The sequence below is a fragment of the Sus scrofa genome, chromosome 4 (assembly GCF_054392235.1).
Source record: "Sus scrofa isolate SSC_HxYL_T2T_F1_AM1 chromosome 4, Sscrofa_HxYL_maternal_Yorkshire_Landrace_v2.0, whole genome shotgun sequence".
Taxonomy (NCBI): Eukaryota; Metazoa; Chordata; class Mammalia; order Artiodactyla; family Suidae; genus Sus; species Sus scrofa.
Window position 1 is genome coordinate 83262740 of NC_139386.1, and position 24770 is coordinate 83287509.

At 44.3% G+C, this 24770-nt stretch overlaps 1 protein-coding gene across 12 annotated transcripts in view; it reads right to left on the reverse strand.

Annotated features, from left to right (window-relative positions):
* The window catches only part of SNTG1 (syntrophin gamma 1), a 449457-nt gene that overhangs the window by 387444 nt on the left and 37243 nt on the right, over positions 1-24770 (reverse strand). For 3 of the 12 annotated variants that reach the window (XM_085021223.1, XM_085021220.1, XM_085021219.1), the window contains one exon: positions 1945-2192. The exons of 8 other annotated variants lie outside the window; for them this stretch is intronic. The gene's annotated coding sequence lies outside the window, so the exon portion shown is untranslated. Of the gene's footprint in view, positions 1-1944; positions 2193-2982; positions 3124-24770 lie in introns of all 12 variants that reach the window. One more of the 12 variants, XM_085021221.1, reaches the window with a different exon arrangement.

Consider the following 24770-nt stretch of genomic DNA (forward strand, 5'->3'; position numbering starts at 1 on the left):
GGCTGAAGACTTTACCACGAGATGTTATTAAACTCAATTCTCTAAAGCAAATATCAGAAAACACAATGTTAGAAACAAAAGTAAATGACGAATATGTACACACTATGAACCAAAATAAGGTTATCATAGGTGGGAAAAAAATGTCAGTTTAATAAACCATGCTCAAATTTGGTGGTTTTTACGCTGAAAATATATAAAAGCAAGTATAAGTAGTTTTAAAAATTAAAAAAAAAAGGTTTTAAAAAACAGTCAAGTGAAGTTGTGACCACCTCTGATGAGAAACTATGATGCCATCAGAAACGGAAGAAAAGCATGCCTTCTGCTGGATTATTTCAAAGAGCCAATTTGATTGCCCAAAGTTGCATTGCTATAGACTAAATATGAGTCTTCTTTTGGCTCTACTTACTGTGTGTTATATGATTATATGAAATACTTCAAGTCATTAACTCCTTTAACTTGTAAGTTTAAGAAAGAAATTCCTATTTTCACTTCTAAATAAAATCCTAACCCACCTGAAGAAAATTCTATGACAACTTAATAAACTTAATGTTCTCTAGGAAGATAATAAGAATTATGATTTGAATATTTACTTTAATAGAATTAAAGCATATGTATGCTTCTACATTTTATAGCGTGTGCATTATACTTCAACCATCAATTTGTGCCTCTGTAACCTTCATTCTCAATTCCTGATTATGAAGTTTCACTCCTCTAGTTATCTAATCCTGGGAGCCAGAAGGAAAGCTGATTAATTAGAATTCAATCAAACACGGCTTTGAGATAATTTTCTTTCTGCAAATTGATAAGGCAGAGGTTAGAGAATGTGCTCCAGCAGGAGAGAAGATTGCTTCCCGCTTCTGATGCTTAAGAACTTAACATTATCAAGACAACTTACCTTTCCTGGGGGTCCCCCAGCCAAAATCGCTAACGGTGTTGTGTGGGAAGTTTGCCATTTCATTAATGAAATCAGCTAGGCAGAAATTCTTAAGGCTGTACAATACCTGGTAATCTCTTCCTATTACAAAGTGTCCATTCTTCAATTTACTTCCCTTGGAATTTAGTGTGTTTTTTTTGGGGGGGGTGTAATTTGGCAGGACAGATTATACCTTTAGGTTTAAGACATCAGAGAAAACGTTATCCCTTAAATCATTTGTTGAATGTTATTGGAAATAATTATATTTGTTTTCCCTCCAAACCGAGAAAAATACACTGTTTATAAACAATAAAGTGAAAGTTGGTCACAGCACGAGTTACATTTTTTAATGTTTGTGCTTTATTCCAAATTAATGTGTTTTTAAATCCATGGCTCGGAAGTTAAATGCTGCCAAAGGAAACCAGTGGTGTGGAGAGTGAGAAGGAAGGTGAGTTCGCAGGAACAGGGTCACGGACTTGGCCCAGAGCAGCCCACCCCCCGCTGGGCCCACGGCATCCGGTTCGCCTGGCCTCACAAGCAGAACACAGTTAAATGAGGTCCCCAGGGGTCTGGGAGCGGCCTCTCTGCACACCACCCAGAGGGGGCCCTCAGCAGGTGCACTGGGCGGCCGGGCTCCCCCTCCACGTGGTCAGCAAACCGGCTCACTCGTCCCTCGTCCTGACATCACCTACACCTCACACAGTGCCTGCGCGCCACAGCTCCTCACAGTACTGCCAACAGAGCCCCAGGACCCCTCCGCAACCGTGCCCCACCGTCCCCGAGCCTGGTCCCCGCAGAGAACCTGCCGCCCTGGACCCGGTCAACAGGGTCAAGTTGGCACAGAAAAGTGCCTCCCCCACGATCCATAGCACTTAGAGGGGATGTACTACATGATGACATAAGGGTTCGCAGCTGCATAATCGAGGGCCCCCCCTCGCTGACCGACCCCGGGTGGGGAGGGGGCCCCGCGAGGGGTTACCTCAGCCCCTCAGGGTCAAAAGCCACTGCCTCCCCCACCTGAGGAGTCCTACCTGAGCCGAGGCCGAGGCGCCGCCGTCCACGTCCGGGGGTCCCGGGTCCAGAGCCGAGGGGTTCCTGGGTCCAGAACCGAGGGCTCCCAGGTCCACATTGAGGGGGTCCCAGGTCCACAGCCAAGGGGGTCCCAGGTCCACATCCGAGGGTCGCGTCCAAGTCCCCGGCCCCACATGGGCAGGTGCAAAGATGGCGCTCGTGGACAGGAATTCGCTCCTTTCTGTCCAAATGAGGTTCTCTGAAAACCCTTAGAAGTGAGGTCAGGAACAACGTGCTGGAAACCGCAAGTGTATCCGGCGGCCTCACGGGGCGGGTCCTCCCTCCGCCACCCCGAGCAGGGTCAGGTGGCCGGACCACAGGGAGCCGGCAGCGGGCAGCGCTGTGGGTCCACGGGGTGGGCGTTCCCAGAGGCCCCCACGCCCGGAAGAGCACGGCTCTGAGGAGCCTGGAGTCCAGCCAGACAGGGCTGGGGTCAGGGGTCAGAGGTCAGGAGGGGAGCAAAGGTCAGCCAAGGCTGAGCAGTGCGGCCACAGGGGAGGCGGCGCACCTGCTGACCCGAGATGTCCCTCCCGCGGAGGGTCAGGGCTCAGCTGCCCCCCACCCTCCCACCGCCCGATGCTCACCTCCGGCTGACCTGTGCACCCTCCCTACTGCCTCTACCTGAGCCCCGGCCTGCCTCCCAGCAAGAGACCCCACGGGACGACAGCCAAGGGGACAGGCCCCTGGGGCCACGCGTCTACCGCGCAGGAAGCCCTGACCCGGCGCCTGGAGGGCCGCTCTGTGCCCTTCGGAAAAGCCTTCTGCACAGCTTTCCTTTGTTCCTGATATTGCGAAATCCCCCGCATAACATCCATCGGTGTCAAGTGTTTATTTTCCACTTGTTTATGTCACATCCTGTTCCCTCGTGGACCCACTTGGAGGTGAGTCTCATGAAAACAGTAAACAGTCTGCCCTGTGCAGCCTCATGGCCCAGAAAAAAAAGGTAATATTTTGGAAATAAATATAAAAATGCAAAAACAGAAATAATGAGTGCTTGCCTTGCAACCCCTCCTGTCTGTATGGAAGACTCTTAAATAAGGTCGTCTGCACCTCAGTTTACAAAAAGAAAGCTCTTTTCACTCCTTTCTGTTTCACCTACATGTTCACACACTGAACTTCAAAGAAGGCTTTACTTTCCCCTAAAAAAAGAAGTAAAATCTAATTAAATTTGCACTGATTGCAAGGTACATCTGGATGAATCATTGCTGTACAGTAAATTGGGCTGTGAATCTTGAGATTAATATCAGCTGTCAGAAATGGTAGCTGATCTTTCCAATTCTCTCCCCAACCCAATTTTTGAAATAAAAATAAGACTAAATAACTCAAGAAGGAAATATACTTTGTAAAAGAAGCAGTTAATTGAAAAATAAACGAAAATATCACGTACCTCAACACCAACATGAACCAAAAAAAAGTAAAAAAAAAAAATGCAGGCGTTCCCATCTTGGCTCAGCAGTTAACGAACTTGACTAGTAGCCATGAGGATGCAGGTTCAAACCCTAGCCTCTCAGTGGGTTAAGGATCCAGCATTGCTGTGAGCCTGATGTAGATTCCAAATGCAGCTTGGATCCTGTGTTGCTGTGGCTGTGGCATAAGCCTGCAGCTACAGCTCCAATTTGACCCCTGGTCTGGGAACTTCCATATGCTGCAGATGCAGCCCCAAGAAAAGGCAAAAAAAAAAAAAAAAGCAGAAAGAAGGTAATAAAACAAATTTTAAGGCCACTAACAAAGAGAAATATTTCAAATTATGTAATAAATGAGATCTTTTCATGTGTAAATATGCCTCTGAAGCATTGTAGGCCCAGAGTGACACAGCGATGCTGTTTTAAACAAGATAACCCTTTCCCCAAAATGAAACTAAATGCCCCCTTCCCAAAACCACCTGCAATTTAGGGCAGGAACAGTCTTTTTTTTTTTTTTTTTTTTTTTTTTTTTGTCTTTTTGCCATTTCTTGGGCTGCTCCCGTGGCATATGGAGGTTCCTCGGCTAGGGGTCGAATCGGAGCTGTAGCCACCAGCCTATGCCAGAGCCACAGCAATGCGGGATCTGAGCCACGTCTGCGACCTACACCACAGCTCACAGCAACACCGGATCCTTAACCCACTGAGCAAGGCCAGGGATTGAACCTGCAACCTCATGGTTCCTAGTCGGATTCGTTAACCACTGAGCCACGACGGGAATTCCAGGGCAAGAACATTTCTGTTAGTTACAAGAGAGCTCTCTCAGAGGGCCTGGGGATGACAAACACACTCAGATCAGCTTCACAGGCTTCTGATCCTGAAAACGGTCATACGGAGAAACGTGGTCAGGAGTTTTGAATCCTGTACACCAACCCCACGACCCAACACAGCCACAGTAATCGTGAGGGCAAAGGCTACCACATATTTCAAGGTAACTAATTACAATCTTAACCTTGGCAGATTTAATAGGTTTCTATCATAAAGTCACTGATCAGATGGGACGAGGCACGAAGCACCAGATATTGAACAATGTAAATAGTGCACAACTGTTTGCAGCACCACCTGCTGCGGGGGCTGACAGATGCCTGCTGACGGCCTCGGAGAGCCTCTTCCTCACCGCAAGCAGAACATTTTTGCAGTAAGGTGAGGTTCAGGCGTGTTACTGGAGTTTCATAGCACTGAAGCCATTTCATAGTCAGATGTCACCCTGCTGAGAACTTGCATTCTGCAGCCATCCCTCGCTATCCGTCCCAAAACTGGTCTAACTGTTCCCCTAAATCTGTGTGCATCATGTAAGTTGATTAAAATCGATAATAAGAGCAAGCAGTGTTCTTCTCAGGGTTCAGTAGTACACCAACAACAGGATGACAAAACGCAGATAGGGCTTAATTCCATCATCAAAAAAGCAGCTCGAATTCGTAGCTGCATCAACAGCAGTATTTGCAGTGGCTGAGGAGACATGGCTTTTCATGTTCTGTAAATTGGAATTTGCACAACTGCGTCATTATTGTTTTGATAATGCAGCAGTCTCTCTCTTTAACATGCTCCAATGCTAAGTTCCATATGTTAGAAATGGAGTTAGAAAAAATCAGGTGACTTAAAATAAATTTGCTATGAATAATTTTCCTAAATTTTATAATTCCCCGTCAAATGATTTATGAGCCTGGTAGTGAAAGATATACAAGATTTCATTGCATTAATATCACTCTCCGAGTTCTTACAAATTTGTAATCAGTCAAAAGAAGGAAATTTTAAAAGTAGATTAAACCTCTAAAGAAAATTAATTCGACTACCTCATTTTAAAAAATAATCAGAACAGAAGACTTTAATGGAATTAAGCAGTGGATCCACAAGCCACCAATGTATTAGTTACCAGGATCTGGCTATGCTGTCACCTGATTTTTTTCTCTCATTCTGTTTCTAATCCGTTTGGCACGCTATTCTTAAATTAAAATGTCTAAAGCTCAGAAGTATTCACTCGCCCCCTTCCTCCAGACTTTACCAAGGCCCCTTTTCTGGCATCCAGGCCCCCTGAGTTTGAGACACAGCATCACTTTACTCCCCCCTCCATACTGGCATTTTCTATGAATGAAACCACACCAGTGGAGAGCTCCATTATCATCCCAGATGTACCCTGAATGGCCTGGCCTTCTGGTTTTCTGGAACACGGTACCTATGAGTCAGTGTGACTGAACCAAAGCCCTCCCATCTGCCAAGTTCAAGTATTACCTTCACCTTGAAGCTGCGGCTGCTCCCCCCTCCAACCTCATAAGAAGTCCTCTGAGTCAGGGGACAGCCTCTGGTCATAGTGACATGGGAACTTTATTACAAGTCCTTTCAGGACAAGGATCATGTCGGATGCATTTTACATCCTTTGAGTACTTCATCCAATAATCCTTCCATTTCAGATACGTGTGAAATTTCAGGAACTAAAAGCTTAACTCAAAGGCAGGAACTGAGTCAATTTTCTGCAGGAAAATATTTGGGGTGTGTTCTCTCAAGTCACAGTGAGCACAAGTGAGAGAGTTAAAGCATCTCTTGCATCTGTCAGATTCTCCAGATAATCAGAACATACACATATTTCCTGGGAGGAATTAGCTCCCACGACTACGGAGGCTGAGGCTGCCTCAGACTCTCCTCTGCAAGCTGGAGATGCAGAAAAGCAACTCAGTCTGAGTCCAAAGGCCTGAGAACCAGGGGAGCCCGTGCTGAAACCCCAGGCCAAGGGCAGGAGAGTAGAAGTGCAATGTCCCAGAGTGGCAGTGAGACAGAAAAAGGGCACCGTCTTCCTTCCTCTGCGTTTTGTTCTAACCTGGCCCCCAGGGGACTGGGCCATGCACGGCCTCGTGGGGGAGGGCCATCTGCTGATTCAAATGCCAGTCTTGTGGCCGGTCAATCCCATAAAATCAACCACCACACTTATCCTTGCGTCAAAGCACAGCAGGACCAGGATGGGGACAAGATGCTGAAATCCCATGAGCTCACGTGTGGCCTGGGGACACATTTCCAACCATTAAACCCAATGACCTGTGTGAGCAAGGGGCTTGGGACACAGACAAACAGAAAACATACTCCTTCTCTGCCAAGATCTTTGCTCTCTTACAAAAGGATGTAATTAATGGTGTAAATAATTATATTTATTTACACCATTGAGCAGTTACTACTGTACTTCTTGGCAGAGAAAGTCCGAGAACAGCCACTAGGTGTAGGGGAACGTGCTTAGGCTTGCAAGGCGAGGGGGGCAATTCTTTGCTGCCCTGCAGGGTAAGGACAGGACAGAACTCCGACTCCCAAACCTGCAAAGACAGGTGCACACACTGCCGGGGGACAGTGGGGGGATGGTCACCGGGCGAGGCAGGTTATTTTGATAATACTTACCTTGAACTCTAAATGTCAAAAGTAAGACATATATGCTCATGGCCCCTTTTTATCTGCTGAAAAACTTTCTGTTAAATGCCAGCCTAGTAATTCATTCTGCTTGATGGAATGTTCCTTGCTTTAATCTCTTTCAGTGATAATTAACACCTATCAATTCTCACTACAAATGAAAGAGCTGTTTCAGAGAAGGGGCTGAACTCAGAGGACCTAGCACTGTCATACTAAAGGCAGACTGAAAAAAAGGTTAAGATTACATTCACTGAACTTAAAAAAAAAATTTGCCCAAATTAACCCATTAGAACTTAAACAGAGTCTACATCTTATACTAAATTAACAAAAATAGCAAAAAATAATAGATAGTGAAGAGTTTATCAGATGGAAAACTTTCAGCACCTTATATACTCTGAGCAGATTTGTGCCCCAAAGTAGAAAATAAACCAAGGCTCATATCTACAAAAGTGGATTTTGTACTAGATTAAAACATGGTGTCAGGATGGCCTGGAAGCTCCCTGAGGACACAGCCTCTGTGCTTTGGTGGAAATAGAGAATAATTATTAGAGGCTTAGAACCCAAAGTCAGACAGGCCTTGCCTGAAGCCCTGCTCTGCCACTTTATTCATAGGCCCTTGTCAAGCCATTTGGCCTCTCTGTTGTCAGCTTTTTCATGTGTGAAATAAAAATCAGAACATTGCTTGAAGTCTGGGAGAGTAATGCCTCCTGCTTGGTTTTTGTTCCTCAGGATTGCTTTGGCGATTCTGGGTCTTTTGCAGTTCCATATAAATTTTTGGATTGTTTGTTCTCGTTCTGTGAAAAATGTCATGGGTAATTTGATAGGGATTGCATTGCTTTGGGTAGATTGCTTTGGGTAGTATGACCATTTTTACTATATTGATTTTTCCAATCCATGAACATGGAATATCTTTCCATTTCTTTACATCTTTAATTTCTTTGATTAAAGTTTTATAGTTCTCGGCATATAAGTCCTCTACCTCCTTGATCAGGTGTATTCTCAGGTATTTGATTTTTTGAGGTGCAATTTTAAAAGGTACTGTATTTTGTATTTCTTTTCTCATATTTCATTGTTGGTATACAGACATGGATGGAACTAAAGACTCTCATACTGAGTGAAATAAGTCAGAAAGACAAAGACAAATACCATATGATATCACTTATAACTGGAATCTAATATACAGCACAAATGAACATTTCTACAGAAAAGAAAATCATGGATTTGGAGAATAGACTTGTGGCTACCCTGGGGGAGAGGGAGGACGTGGGAGGGATCGGGAGCTTGGGGTTATCAGATGCAAACTATTGCTCTTGGAATGGATTTACAATGAGATCCTGCTGAGTAGCATTGAGAACTATGTCTAGATATTTATATAGCAATAGAACAAAGGGTGGGAAAAAAATGTATACATGTAAGTGTAACTTGGTCCCCATGCTGTACAGCGGAAAAAAAATTAAATTAAATTAAAAAAATTTTTTTAATTTAAAAAATTTAAAAAATTTAAAAAAGAAAAAAATTATATTTGGGAAATAACTATTAAAAATAGTAATAAAATTAAAAATATTAATCTAAAAACAAAACAAAAAAAATCAGAACAGGTATTACGAGGCCTCTAATTTGCCTATGAACTCAGAACAAAGCTTGCCAGTCCTGAGTGTTCAGGGAGGCTTGGCTTTTATTATTATACACAGAAATGTCTAGCATATCACATTCCACGTAAATAAACAGAGCCCAAAAATACCTATTGATATGGTTTATAGGAAGACTGAAAAAAAGCACTGTTGGCAAATTAACTTTACATGAAATGTAATACAGCTGTTAGTATTGCAACCCAGTCATAATAATATTTTTTGAGCATTAATTATGTGCTGGGCATACACAGAATAGTATGCACAAAATATGACTGTAAAATAAAGAAAATGATTTCACGTCACCATACCCTTTGTTTATCACAAATTAACTACCACTGGAAAATGTGAAATAACCTAAATCATTTTCAGAGGCAAAAATCTATGTTTTATTAAAAAGAACTGGGATAAGCAACGGCTTTAAACAAGAGAAACAATAATGGTAACCAATACATCCAAGTCCTGACTGTATTTCAAGAGCAATCCTAGAATTTACAACAACTCTATCCACTAAGACCCACAAACTTAGAAGCAACTTGACCAAAGATTGACACCCAAGTAGTCAGACTCCAAAGGCTATTTCCTGTGCTACCATTTTCCTAATAGAGGCAAGAAAAATAGAACACCAGAGACTTGAATAAGTAAAAATTCAATAGGAAATTGAAACCAAATATATTTTAGTATGACTATATTACCTGCTGAAAATATTGGGGGAAAAACCATGGCGGGAAGAGGTAGCGGCAGATGGGGAAGTAGATGAAGGGCGACCAGGAGGCACCAGCATCAACGCTGAAGCAACAACAACACACGACGACCTTGACAGTCCTACAGCCTAATAACTGGGAAGTGAGAGGTGGAGAAAGACCTTGGGACAAAGTTAGGAAAAACCTCAGTGCATCAGTAAAATTAACAAGTAGGAAAAAGAAAAATAAAGGGAGAGGAAATAAACTAAACATTTGTAACAAAGTGTTTGGTTTTAAATACCTTTGAAATTATAAAAGCCAGACTGGTGCCTATGTGTACTATTTTCATTAACAAATTCTGTTACCCGGAGTTCCCATTGCGGCTCCGGAGTTCCCATGAGGATGCAGGTTTGATCCCTGGCCTCGCTCTGGGTTAAGGATCCAGCATTGCCGGGAGCTGTGGTGTAGGTCACAGATGCGGCTCAGATCCTGCATTGCTGTGGCTGTGGTGTAGGCTGGCGCTACAGCTCTGATTCCACCCCTAGCCTGGGACTCTCCATATGCCACAGGTGTGGCCCTAAAAAGACAAAAAAAAAAAAAAAAAAAAAAAAATCTGTTATCTGAAAACTAAATCCTTCTCCTGCAGGGAGGGCACACTGACTAAGATCCAGGATGGAATTGCCTCAAGGAGACACGAGTCAGGTGTCTGGTTCCCTATATTTCCAATGTCCTAGCTCATCGTCCTGGGATCTAGAAGAAGTCTCTTGAGCTCTGACTGATAACCTAAATTATACATTTTCTGAATTCATTTTCTGTTCAGGTGAGTAAACACAAAAATTGGAGCAAGATGTTCTTGGGACAAGAACAAACTGATTAAACGGCACACGGTTACGTTGGCAAATATACTCAGGCCTCCATCACTCTACATACGTATTGACGAATGCTTATCTTCACTGCACACAAGTACGTGTTCAGCTGCTCACGCAGAGAAGAGTGGATAAAGGGCCATTGATTCCACCACCGCCACCATCACAACTACGTACGAAAAGTCCTGCTCTCGTGACCAGATGTGTTACAACCTGCAGCAGAAACCACCTTCTCAAGGTTGACCGTGTCCAGCCCGTCGTCACCATTTAAGTAACACAAACCCATCCCAGCAAATACTGTGATGGGAGTTAAGTCCTGGCATTTTAGTGCAGCAGGGAGAGCAGCCAAGGCCCTGCTCCTTGTCTGAGGAAGGTGCTCCCAACGCAGGTCTTTCATTTACCAGGAGAAGGTCTCAGAGACCTTGAGCAGCAACAGGGGTGTGGCCTGAGCTTCACGTCACAAAAAGCAGGGCTGGTTCAGCGTTTCCCGTTTTAACTGAAAAGGAAGGTCAGAGAGTCCACGTCCCCTCCTGCTCCAGATGCCACGACTAACTTCCAGGTGCCTCTGTGCACACCGTACCGATAAATTCTAAATTCCATTAGACGCTGGCACCGACGTGCCCAGCCACGACCTCACACCCCACAGATGATGACCGATTACAGAGGAAACAACATGGACAGGACTTCAAATTTACCCTGAGCATAATCCCATCTGTCTCACAGATTCATGAGATAATTTTTAAAACTTCATTGCATCAAGGACATGACTAATGAATTACTGTCATTGAGCTGGATAAAAGTAAAACTTCGGATCAAAATGGGAAAAGACAATAGGAATACGATACAAGTGATAAAGGAGGAATCTAATTGTATTTCGACAAATGTGGCCGTGCATCTTCCCTGTTCAAGGACTGTCTTTGGATGAAAAGTTGAAAAGGTGAGTAGGACACACCTGCACAAAGGTTTGCCACCTCATGAGAAGGAGGGAAGTGTGTGTGTGTGTGTGTGTGTGTGTGTGTGTGTGTGTGTGTGTGTGTGTGTGTGTACACAGAGAGAGAGAGAGAGATCATCTTAAGGAAGTGGATTACATGATTGTGGAAGTTGGAAGTCTCAAATCTGCAAGGTAGACCAGCAGGCCAGAGACCCAGGAAGCGTTAATGCTTCAGTTTGAGTTCAGAGACCATTGGCTAGAAGACTCCCACCTGCTCAGGGAGGTTAGTCTTCTTCTGCTAGGATTTTCCACTGATCAGTGAGACACACCCCATTAGGAAGGGCAATCTTTCCTCAAAGCCTACTGATTCAAATGTCGATGTGATCTCAAGGATGTCTTTACAGAAACATCCAAATGTTTGACCAGTTATGTGGGGACTTTTGGTCTCGACACATAAAATTAACAATCACCCTGAGGCCCTACTATGAATAAGCTCTGTAACATGTGAAATACATATTCAATTTAACATGTGCTAAGATGAAAATAAGCAGTGAAAGTTCAACTAATTCGACTCGTAGATCTTCCTCATGTTGAACTTCAGAAATACATTTTTAAAATCAGATATTAGCAGGGAGGCAAAGCAAAATTCTTTCTAAATTGAAAAGGATTTACAAAGACATGTTTTGTCAGATCTGTGATGAAAAACAGAGGAGAAAATGAAGTCTCAGCAAGGCCCTATTTTTAACAGGTTTCAGAACTCACTGAAAGAAATTGGGAGCTATTCATAGCACTGCTTCATGGATTTGAGCTCCAGTAGTCATCCAATGGCACAACACAAAGACAGTCACTTACGGAAAATGAAACCCAGACCTACACATACTGGAGCTGACTTCTGCATGACTTACAGATCTGCAAGGAGCAGGGTGTGCAGGCAGTGCCGTCCTGGTCAGGAATGTTGCTTGAGAGACAGAGAAGCAAGATAAGTGTCCCTCAGTTTTTCAGAAAATATAGCAAAGAACAAAAAAGAAAGGCTACAGCACTGAAAGAGCCATATAAACCAAGACCCTATAAACTATGCTTATAAAAGGTAATACAGGAGTTCCCATCGTGGCTCAGTGGTTAACGAATCCAAATAGGAACCATGAGGTTTCGGGTTCAATCCCTGGCCTCGCTCCGTGGGTTAAGGATCCTGCATTGCTGTAGCTGTGGTGTGGGCCGGCGGCTACAGCTCCGATTAGACCCCTAACCTGGGAACCTCCATATGCCACGGGAGTGGACCTAGAAAAGGCAAAAAGACAAAAAAAAAAAAAAAAGGTAATACAATTGCAAAATCACCATCTATAAATGAATGCAACAAGTTTAAGACGTGAACCAAAATGGAATCGGACCTGCCGAGAGAAGGTGTGGGCCATGTGCCAAGAGGCGCTTCCACACGCTCGTCTCCAACCCCTATTTAGTGACTCTGGGGAGAGTTTGCAGAGAGATGATGAACACATTGCAGCAGGCACTGATCCTGAGCCTCTCTGACTCCTAAGGGAGAGGAAGCCAAGGCAGGCCCAACGGGTAGGTGGAGAGGGCGTCCTCACTTGGGCTGATGACTTACTCATCCGCTTACACCCCAGCCCCAATCCTTCTAATCAAGGAGTTTGGGTTCCCTCTTCCACAATTGTGGTCAGTGCCAGAAGGAACCCGCCAGGCGCCAGCAGCTCCTTGGGTCACTGCCCTCTTCTTTTGTAAAACCAGCAGAGACAGTGTCATTTTTTTCCTAGTGTTTGATGGAAAATCAGGAGGTACCTTGGTGCTAAGTGACATGTGATTCCAGAAGGTCACTGGATTTCCTCCATCCAAGGAGATGACAGATGTTCCAAGCTTAGAGGGTAAGTGGGCTCTGGTGACCACAGCAAATGCTCTGGACCCCACATCCAGAGTGGGACAGGTGAGCCCTGCACGTAAGGAGAGCTCTGATGACTCTTCCAGACCCACGGGCACAGTGACCACCATCATCTTGCTGCAAGGAAATCCACAAAGTTAACACCATTGGACTGACATGGCCGTTCTTTATTCCAGGCTTTTCATTTACTGGGATAACAGTTACAAACCCAGACTCAAAAAAAAGAACAACATTGAAAATTCCATTTTAGGAAGAAAGTGGGTCCAGATGCAGGAACGACAAGTGACCCCAAGAGGCCACCATGTCCCTGCCCCCCAGAAAGCACCAGCCCATGCTAGTCCCACAACCACCAGGTTTCCATGTAGTGGAATCTGAGCCTACCAGTGGGGTCTGCATTTGTTATTGGGGGAAAGAAGGCCTTCACTGCAGCACTAAATGTGAATAGTGTTGTGGCAAACTGTTGTTGCATTCAAACAACAGGGAATAGAAATTTCCTTCAAAGAGGAAACGGCTCTGAAGGGGGAGAGAAAAGCCAGCTGCATTTCTGAAGTTGAGTCTGCAGAGCTTCTGCTAAAGCAGTTGGTCAGCTTCAGCTGTTCCGTTCTTGCTCCAGCCAGCGGCTAACATCCTGAACAAGCAGCGACCCGATGACAGAGGCAGACCGTTTGCAGGACGCTCTTTTCAGAGAACATTTTCCATTTGTGTAACCCATTCCTCCTCACTGATCCTCCAGGGCTCCACGTTACTAATTGCTGGGGCGTCCCCGTCCTCCATGAGGATGGAGGAGATGTCATCTCTTCAGCCCACAAGGGGCCGGAGCACAGCTTTTGTCTTTAACCAGGGAAATACGGCCCTGGAGTCACCCAGCCATTAGCAGCAGAACAGCCTGGGACAAAGCCCTTAGAGCTCCATTCCCTTCCAGTGGCTCATGTGAACACCTGTCCATTATTGTGTGTGTGTGTGCGCGCGCTCGCGCGTGTGTCTCAAAATGATTCACAATGCCACTTGCCTGTGGCATCTGACGGCTGCAGAATGCTCTAGACACTAACATAACCAATTCACTCAAAGAGAAGGTAACTTGGCTCAAAAAAAATATTTGCTTTTCAAAATCATATTTCAAGCTAGTATATAAAGTGTGATCAAATCTATATTTAACTGTCAAATATGCATCTTGCTGTAACCGGCCTTGGAGCACAGGGTTTGCCACCTTTATTCACTTCCTTGTTCTCTCTCTAGTTGTATTATCTTGGCTCCTTAATAGGATTCCAAGTTTCTTTTGCATTTCAAAACACTCAATATTAAAGCCATTTTTTACACTCAATAGATGTGCTGTTAGATTAAAGTCATACAAATTGAGAGTGAATAAGCAAATATTTTGTCTTTATTGAAATACTATTGACATATAGGTGGCCCCTGACCTAGGTTGCTTCAACATACGATTTATCGACTTTATGATGGTGAGAAAGAAATGTGTAATTGCGTAGAAACTGTGCTCTGAATTTTGAATTGGGAGCTTTTCCCAGGCAGGGAAATGCAGCCTACGCCTCTCTCCTGACGCTGGGCGGTTCCCAGGCAGCCTCAACATCGGAGGGTAAACAGCCAACTCTGCACCCAGATGACATCCTGGTTTGCACTTTCAGCACAGTATTCAATAAATGGAGAGAATCGACACTTTATTACAAAATAGGCCTCGTGTTAGATGACTGTGCCCAGCTACAGGCTAATTAATGTGTGAGTCCTGAGCATGTTTAAGGCAGACTAAGCTAAGATGCTCTGGAGATGCATTAAGCGCATTTTCAACTTAGGTTTTTATCAACTTAGGATGGTTTTATGCGGATGTAACCCCACTGTTAAGTTGAGGAAGATCTGATATGACATTTTGCAAGGGGTGTCTTATAACAGATATGAAAAGCTTTCAGCTGAATTTGTTACTAGACACCACTTGCAAAGAGTGTCACTCTTAAAATGTTATGTGCATATGAAGATGTGCTGTTAATGCTGCATTCTCTTTGAAGCTTGAATAAAGGACCTAATAAAAGTTCAATTATATATAGGTACCGCTTGTAAAATGAATACATGCTGTAAAAACGATCATGAAAAATAGTTTTCCAGGTCAACTCACATGACTCCACTCTGTTCCACAGGCAGCCGGTTTGCTTCTCGAAGGCACAGCATGAAGGGTACAGTCTGATTTGAGTTCCAGTGTCAACACTTTATGGCTAAGAGATTATGGGTAATTTACTAACATTCTGGGCCCTGTGTTTCTTATCTCAAAAGTGAAGGAGTTAAACTAGAAATCCTCATCCACTTTAGCCTGAAAAGACCATCGTGGAATTTAAAATTACATGTGGGGCAGTGGGTGTGCCCCGCAGACCAGGAAGTCAGGATCTATACGCTGGAAACTAAGTGTGCATTATAATGTGCGCCAGACAAGATCAGGACACAAATGTCCACTGCAGTGTTATTCCTCATAGCCTAAAAGTAGACACTGCCCAAATGCCCACCACTGGTCAGTGTGCATACTCACACAATGGACTATATTGGGCCATCAAAAGGAATGAATTGCTGATACATGTTACAACATGGAGGAGCTTCCAAAATCTATACTAAGTGAAAATGCCAGTTATACACACACAAAAAGAAAGAACCCCACATATTGTATGATTCTATTTATGTGAAATGCCAAGAATGAGCAAATCTGTAGAGACAGGGAGTAGATCAGCGGTTGCACAAAAGCTACCAGGTTTCCATCTGGGGCAATGACGGTCATGGATGTACAACCCTGTGTATATTCTAAAAGCCAATGATTTGCATACTCGAATTAGTGTACACTATCTATGTGGATTATACCTCAATAAAGCTACTAGAAAATAGGCAGAGTGCTAACACCTCCTGGCAAAAACAATCCAGATGTCTGACTGCTCTGATGCCAGGAACACACAGAATCACACGTGCACTAAAAGCTCCTGGCAGCAAGACTTAGGGGCTACGACGTCCTATTGCTCAATGACATTTAATGACAATAAACTACAGAAAGGATTTTTCTTCCCTTTTTCTCTGCTTTCTTATTCTTCACCACCATGTTCCATCTCGAGGGCAGCAGGGGTCAGAGAGCACTCTTGGCTCATGTGGATTGTAGGTAATTTTCTTGTGAGCATAATTTCTGTAAGTCAGAAAACATCTGCAATGTGATTTTTTTTTTTTTTTTTTTTTTTTTGGCTGTGTCCATGGCACATGGAAGTTTCCGGACTAGGGATCAAACTCTAGTGACCCAAGCCGCAGCAATGACATTGCCAGACCCTTAACCCACTGCATCAGCAGGGACCTCCCTGAAATATGATTTAACAAGATCACTAATAAAAGCATGAAGAATGTGTCCCATTTATTTTTACTATTTAAGACATATTGAAACAAACAAAAAATTCCAAAGAACTAATTAGATGAACCGCATTTTTCCAACTGCAAGGAGAGTCACATCTTCCACATTATCCGGAAGATCCAAAAGGAGCCAGGGGATGCGTAGAAGCACATTTTCAGCACTGAGATAATTTAAGCTCTGATTGAAGCCATATTTTCACAGAAATGAAGGCTGGAATCTCTGCTTTGGGGGCCCAAATGGAGAGATGTGTCTCTATAAAGTGTCACCTTTCTACTCCATGACCAGTAATGATTCACCTGTGATTATGCGTCTCACTGTTTCCACCTAAAAAACGATCTTAATGAGGTGTCGCGGTAGTAAATTCTCAGCGTGGAAAGAAAACGCTAACAAGCAAATCAGCCTTGGAGGGGCAGAACTGCTCCCTCTCAGAGCGCCCTCCCTCGGGAAGTGGAACCCTGGCTTCTAGCCCATGGGCAGGTGCCAGCCACCCCTTCAGGGATTTGCCTTGACTTGGGCTCCACGATGGTGAACGGGGTTGGTGTGAGACCCCCATCAGGGTAGAGCCATTCTGCTGGGCACAGTCTGTCGTGGACTTTGGCAGCTGCCTCCTTGCTCTCCACCTCCTGCTCTGGTCTCCCTGTGACCACCTAGCAGACCCGAGCTGACTCCTTAACTGCACAATCTCAACATGTGACCTAGGGCAGCAGAGGTGTCTTTAAGGACGACATGGGCCCTGGGCTGTGTGCTTTAGATCAAGCCACCACGTCCCCTTTCAGTGATTTTTCCAAATCCAATAACGTGAAAGAGGAAGGGCATTCAGTCTCGGCCAGCATTCCAGTTTTTACTTTCACCTGGCTATCTGTGGGTGACCTCTGCCTTCCCGGCCAGCCCATCCTGGCCAGGCACTCCCTCCCCACCGCCTGCCCCCCTCCCCTGTGTGGGCACACACAGCCCTTCTCCCCGTGGCTGAGGCAACTCCAATTGCTCAAAAATATTTCAAACAAAATAATCAGTAATGACAAAAAGAACAAAAAGATGCCGGACACCTGCAGTCGGTAGTAATACATACACTTAAAAATGAGTGCACTGAAATTCCAATAAAAATATACTACAGATAGGACAACCACAACTAAAATGAGCTCAGGAAAGCGGCCTTTTGCTCATTGTTCTGTTTCCACTCTTACTCACAAACATCACTGTTTCTGGGAACATCTCAGGCCTGTTCCGAAGCCCCACCTGCAGCAGCGGCAGGAGTCAGGGCCGCAGAGGAGCTGCTCCAAGGGTTCTTGGGCGGCCCTGAGGCTGAACGCACTGTCTCTGTTAAAGCTCTAGGGGGCACTGCCTTTAAAAGACTGGAATTAGCTACTGCCTGTGGATGTTGGGATCTTATTGACCTACTTTCCTAAGGTGCCACATGCAATCACGTACCTGAAGATCACGTGAGTAGCACTCTCAGAGCCTGTGCTGCCCACCACCTTTGCTGTGCAGGGACCAGAGCACGTCCCCGCCATGCCACCAGCCCTCATGCCATACTAGCTTTCACAGAGTCCATGAGCTCTGCTAGCATCCCGCTTACACGCCAGGAAAACAAAGTGGAAGCTACAGTTACCTTGTTAAAATCAAAGTCTTGCATTCCAGATCCTTCACTAGCTGTGCAATATTCCTGCTGAAAGTCCAAAACTAGCTTTTTATTACTGTACATGTAAGAATAAGTAAAATGTCTGCCTGCAAAATGTGAAAGAAACCAGATAAGAATGTTTAAGTCTGTATGTGCTTTGTGAAATAAATAGCAACCGATCCATGTCATGCCGCAGGAGTTTTCTTTGATGAGAAAAACCTATCCAGCTGGACGGAAGGAAAATGTGGCATGGGAAAGAAACAGATGTCAATCAAAAGAAAGCAGAAGAAAAATGATATTGAAAATGTGACGACATGTATAGGTCCTAGAATTATTTCTCCAAGGACTTGGGAATCTGGCCAAGGGCCTCTCAGAGCCGTCCAGCCTGCTAGGAGACAGGCCCAGGAGAAGGAGAAGTCCATTGATGGCATTTGTCTCCATGGTGAATGGAGATGCAGGTGAGGAAAACAGGCTTAGCAGTTTGGGGACCACTGTGCTCTCGCTGAGCCTCAAGCTTCCGTCTTGATCTTTTACAGCAGTGAGTGGTGCCAGTGGAAGTAAGGACATCTTAAAGCAGAAAGTCCATTAACATCAAAGGCAGACTAAGAACTCGGTCAAAGTACATCACATTAATCCATTTCCCATGGAAGATAAGTGATGACAAGCAACTGTGGATCCCTGCCAGTTGATCTGTAACTAGGAATGCATTACCTCCTGCCTCTGCATTTGAACCTGGAGAAGCATCTGAAACAGCCAGGCTCCTGGGGGCAGCCTCACCGGATCAGCTCAGCATGAAACACACCTGCCTGGGAGCCAACCCTGGTCCAGTGGAAGGCAGGACGCTGCCAAAAGAACTTCACCGCTGGATACACTCTAACAAGGCCATTTTAAGCTAAAAACTATTTTAACTAGCTGAAAGAAAAAAAGTGATTTGTCCAATCATTACATAGAGCAGATCTGCAAGATAACTGACTATTCATTGAAATACATGATCCAGAGTTGTTGTAAGCAAGGCAAGGAAAGAAATACGCCATGTTCGCTCATAGCATATATGGATTATGAACCGTTGAGAAGTAAGAACACAGAAGATACCTAATATTAAAATGATGGCAGGAGCTCCCTGGCAGCACAGCAGGTTAAGGACCCAGAGTTGTCACTGATGCAGCTCAGGTTGCTGCTGTGGCACAGGTTCAATTTCTGGCCCAGGAATTTTGCATGCCTCAGGTGTGGCCAAAAAAAAAATTAATTAAAATAGAATAAAATAAAATGCCAGAATAATTGTTATTTTGACGATCATGAAAACAACTCAAATGTTTTCACAATTTTGGAGTCATAAAATATTGCTAATAATAGAGATATCAGTTAATAAACACTTCTGCTTAAAAGTATGCTGGATAAACAAATATTTGCAATATGTGGATCTTGAATAACTGAAAATACTGTAGTTTTTTTATTTCTTTGAAGGAAACAATAACATATATTTAACATAATATTGTATACTAATAAGTCAATAGGCTTTGGTCTTTTTTTAAGAAACAGGAAAAACTATTAGTGGAAACAGGTTGGTCTTTCTGAGCAATATTCTGAATTTAATAATAATAATAATATTAAAGCTTGGCCATTTATTTCTGGCTCAATATTTTATGAGGGGGAGGGTTACCAATTTGACTAAGAGGTTCTATCCTGTAAAATTTCAAGAAAATAGCAGATTTTATTAGGACCATAAATTAAAGATGAAAAGAAAGGAGAGAGAAGATACATATTCTAAGTATTTCAAGTTTGGCTTTGGGCTCCATATTTCTCTGTGAAAATTTGACACCGAAGTAAGGACATAGAAACAGAGTCACCCTTCTCCCTGACTGTCAGCAGCAGCCTGTACCAGTTGGGTTTCACTCACCACACTCGCTAGACATTGCAGCACAAGAGTATTTCTGCAAAGGCGGCTTGTTAGTGACTTTTACGTTTGATCCATAGTCACTAATCAAATGTGTGACTCCCTGTCTGACGTCTCTCTGAACGCACTCTGCTCGTTTAATTTAAACACCCATTTAACTTTACTTTCTGGCCATGTGGAATCCTCTTTATGAACGAGTTTCCTTTAAAAATTACCCAGCTATGACCAATTATTAGGGAGATGAAGATCAAATGAAAACAGACGTTCAATTATTATAATCTTCTCTACACACACCGTTCTCACCACATTTCTAATACATCTTCTACTCCTATATTTGGATTATAGCAGAAAACATAACAGATGCTTTCAACCCCTAACCTTCTTCACCGAAGCAATGTAGTTAGAATACATTCTGCTACTTGCAGTTCCACCTATTTTTTTTTTTTTTTGGTCTTTTGTCTTTTTGTTGTTGTTGTTGTTGCTATTTCTTGGGCCGCTCCCGCGGCATATGGAGGTTCCCAGGCTAGGGGTCGAATCGGAGCTGTAGCCACCGGCCTATGCCAGAGCCACAGCAACGCGGGATCCGAGCCGAGTCTGCAACCTACACCACAGCTCACGGCAATGCCGGATCGTTAACCCACTGAGCAAGGGCAGGGACCGAACCCGCAACCTCATGGTTCCTAGTCGGATTCGTTAACCACTGCGCCACGACGGGAACTCCCCACCTGTTTATTTTTAATCACAGAAAAATTTTATCGGAAATATAACATAAGTGCCTAGAAATTAAAAGAGGAGGAGCAAAAAGCAGCAAGATGTAGTTGCTACTTAAAATAGTTTCCTAATTTCCGTACACGGTGCTGTAACACCCTTTTTGTTCAGGGGCCTGATCTGCCCAGGAATGAATGAACTTCCACAGCACTGGGTTTGCTTTTCTTCTTCTCACTATGGGAGACCCGGCCTCGGCAGTAACAAATGCTAATCACCGAAGGCTGCAAATTTTTCAAGGCGATTTCCATTGTCTAAAGTAATTGAATTCTCCTCGGACCCTGGGAAGATAACGAAATAGCTGTCTTCCCCTCTGCCTCGATGTTTATATACCATTAGAAATAAGAAAGGAGAGTGTGAACTCCGTGATCTTGATTTAAATCACGCTGCTCCCTGTGCCAGGCACTCCTGTTCGCTCCTTTGGCCCCTCCCCAGCTGTCCCCTGCCTCCTCCCCTCCTGGGTCACTGACCTGCGTGATTCACCAACAGGTCCTGAACCTCTAACTTCCAAGCACCTTGGCCCATATATAGGCAGCATCAATGGGAGGCGGGAGGGAGGGAGAAGCCTGTGGGCAGGTGCCCTGGGGCTGGCCATCCCCAGGGATAAAGCCTCCCGACCAGACACCACACGCTGCTGCTGGGACCCTGGCAGTCTCCCTTGTGGTTTCTCCTACAGATGCTGGAGGTCTCCAGGCTCATTCCAGACTTTTGTTTCCATGGTGCCTCTGGCGGCCTCATCCATTCTCATGGATGACATCACCTGGACCAGCTGAGAACCTCTGAACTCACGTACAATTCCACCTCCTCCGAACTCCTGATTCCTGCATCCACCCATTTCCATATCTCCCACTGGAAGGCGGCAATTTTATCTACGTGAACTCGCCTGATGCCAAACACTTACTATCCACCCATCCTGCCATCCCAAACTTGCTCTTAACCAAGTCAGCTCCATTTTAGCCAACTGGATCTCCCCACTTGGTTGGCCAAGGAAAAATTCTAAGAGTTTCCCCCAGACCCCATCATTTTAAGAGTTTTCTGTCTCGCCCATCAAATCAAATCTATCAGATCCAATAACCTGATCTGTTTTGACTCCAGCAACACACTCCAAATCTGCCCATTCTCTGATTTATGATCCTATTCCAGCTCCCTAATGGTGGCCTGGACCCTACAGTGGCATCAGGACCCTACCTGATCCCAGCCCTCCACCCTCCCAGGCCAGCCATCCCTCAGAGGTCAGTGATAAAAACAGCAATTACACCAAAGGATGCATCACACCACTCAACTGTCCAACCCTCTATCCTGTTCTAAACCATCAGCCCTCATACCAAAGCAATGGCTGTAGCACCCGCCACTGCTTTGTGGAAGGCCCTGATTTTTCCCTTTCCGAGTGTGTGTGTGTGTGTGTGTGTGTGTGTGTGTGTGTGTGTGGCTCTCCTGTGTGGACATGCACATGGTCCATCTCGCCATCCTCAGTCCTGAAGGAAGTCTTCTCCCTGCATCTGCACGTCACCTAACACAGCATCACCAGTATTTGCTGTAGAACTCCCCGTAGCCTGGGAAGATCTGGGGGCCGAGGCTTGGTCTGTCCTATGCATTGTTTTATTCTTCATGGCGCGGCACAGGGTCTGGTAGTTGATTAAAGACCAAAAATACAAGTTCCCATTGTAGCGTTATGGGTTAGGAATCCCACTTCAGGGGCTCCAGTCACTGCAGAGGTATGAGTTCAATCCCCAGCCTGGTGCAGTGTGTTAAAGGATCCTGCATGACTGTGGCTGTGATTCGGATCAATCCCTGACCCAGGAACCTCCACATGCCATGGGTGCAGCCATAAAAAGAAAAAAAAAGACCAACAACAATGTAGTTTACTGTCAGAAAAGTCTGTTCATTCACATTTAAGGGTGAAATGATCTGTCTGGCAGAAACCTTAAGTCTCCCAAGTTGTCTTGAGATGAATCCAGTTCTGATTATTCTCATGACACAACAAACAAAAGATCTATTCTTTTATCAGGTAGTATTTCCAGTGCTGACAACCCTTGCACCCCCAATGTTCATGAAATGCCTCGAGAAGTTACAGGAATATTATTAAAGATTTGCACTTTCCACCAACTGTGCTGCCCCCTGGTCATGTGACCAGGGCCAGTGTGGTCTCCAAGCCTCAGTGTGACCAGCGGCAAAATGGGCCCATTGCACCTGCCTTTAAAGGTTCGGGATGCTGTTTTTAAAGCCTGGATAGAGTACATATTCAGGTAATTACACTTATTATTATTGTTATTCTATTCCTTAGCCCACTGGTGATTTCTCCTTTCCCTAGTAAAATGTCACTGCTTTCACCTCTGAAGTATTTGCTGTAACATAATATCGTAATGAATTAGATGTCAGCAAGCCTAATGTCTTGTCTGAGTGTGACCACTAACTAGCTGTGTAAAACTGGAATAAAGACATCTTTCTTGGTCTCAATCTCACTATCCTCAAAAAAGGAAAGCTTTGGAATCTATAAACTCAACATGACCCGACAACCCTAAGATTATAAGTGTTTTATGAACTAACCAAAGGAAAGAGAGCTTTGATATTGTTTAGGCAGCAGATTTATATCATTTAATATTGAAAACAGGAGTTCCTATTGTGGCACAGCAGAAACGAATCCGACTAGTATCCATGAGGACAGGGCTTCAATCCCTGGCTTTGTTCAGTGGGTTAAGGATCTGGTGTTGCCATGAGCTGTGGTGTAGGTCGCAGACACAGCTCAGATCTGGCACTGCTGTGGCTGTGGTGCAGGCCAGCAGCTATAGCTCTGATTCGACCCCTACCTAGCCTGGGAACTTCCATACACCATGGGTATAGCCCTGAAAAGGAAAAAAAAAAAAGAAAAGAAAGAAAGAAAACAAAGGGTTTTGAGAGCTCCTTGCAAATGGAGAAATGCACAGTTTCAAAACAGTGACAATATTTTCTGGAATTCTTGGAGAAATTCACTTGTCACTGAGCTTTGAGAACTGAGTAAAGCCTGGGGAGCATTTGGTATAATGCTCTCCCACATTTGGCAGACAGTGAAGGTGAAAATTGACAGATTTTCTCCTTGCCAAATCAAAACCAACTGCCCAGACATTTACTGCATAATCAGATTTATTATTTTGAGAAAGCAAAAAATATATATCCTGTTCATAAAAAATACCAAGATATTAATAAGTTGCCATTTACTTCATAGGCAAAGGATAAGCATTTTCCCTGAATTTCTGATTTCATTTTAAAAGGGAAAATAATAGCCTATTAGTGCAAACAGGAACTGCTAGAGGAACGGCAGAAACAACGGAAAAAGCACTTGTTCAAAAACCTTCAGTATTATAATTCAAACCAGAAATAAAGCCAAATCTCATGGGACATTTGAGGTGGTTGTTAGTATGCATCTAACTTTAGTTTTAGTACAGGTTCAGCCGGTAATATTGAAAATTTACCAGGAGATGAAAACTCCACAGAGAGCCAGTGAAAGTGGTTACCCTTGCAACTTTCCTTTAAGGTCAAACCGTTCCAATAGGAGCTGGAAGAATTCTTGAGAATTCAACCAGTAATAATTATATCCATAGAAATGCTGCTAAAATAAGGTAGCTTAACCAATCCAGAAGTTTGTGTTAACAGCCACACCCGCCTGCTTTTGGAAGTTCCATGTTCTTAGCCAAGACAGGCTACCTACAGGCGCAGGGAACTTAGATCTCTTGTCTATCAAGACTGAAAAATACAAAAAACAAAGACACCCAAAGACTCTGTCTATCACACAACGCTCTTTCTTCGGAAGCGCTGTGGATGGGTCAAAATCAGTAAAGTCTGTCCCACCTACCTCTGCACGGATTCATGCAATTCAAATAACCAGGTAACTGAGATCTCACGAGGTGAGCTCCATGCTCCTTGGAAAGGAAAAAGAGAGCAGTCTTTTCTTATGGAGACCAGTGAATTATGAAGTGTAAGGCCAGGATGAGATGGACGCACTGAGTCCAACACAGGGGACTGAGCATGGATTCCAACCCTGCAGCTAAGCCTCAACTGTCCTTCCACATGTGGACAGAGTGGAGCAGTATCCTTCCCTTGATGACACTGATTCTCGAGCTGTCTCATATCAACAGGCCTTGCCATTTCCAATGACACGTTAGCAATCTTGAGTGGAGCGTCCTGGACCTAGAACCAGCCTCTGGAAGCATCCGGCTGAGGACAAGTCCAGCAGTGTTTCCTGCTTGGCTGGAGAGAGCACGGGTGGGGACAGTCCACTTAGGATGTGGAGTGTAGAACCTCTAAGGA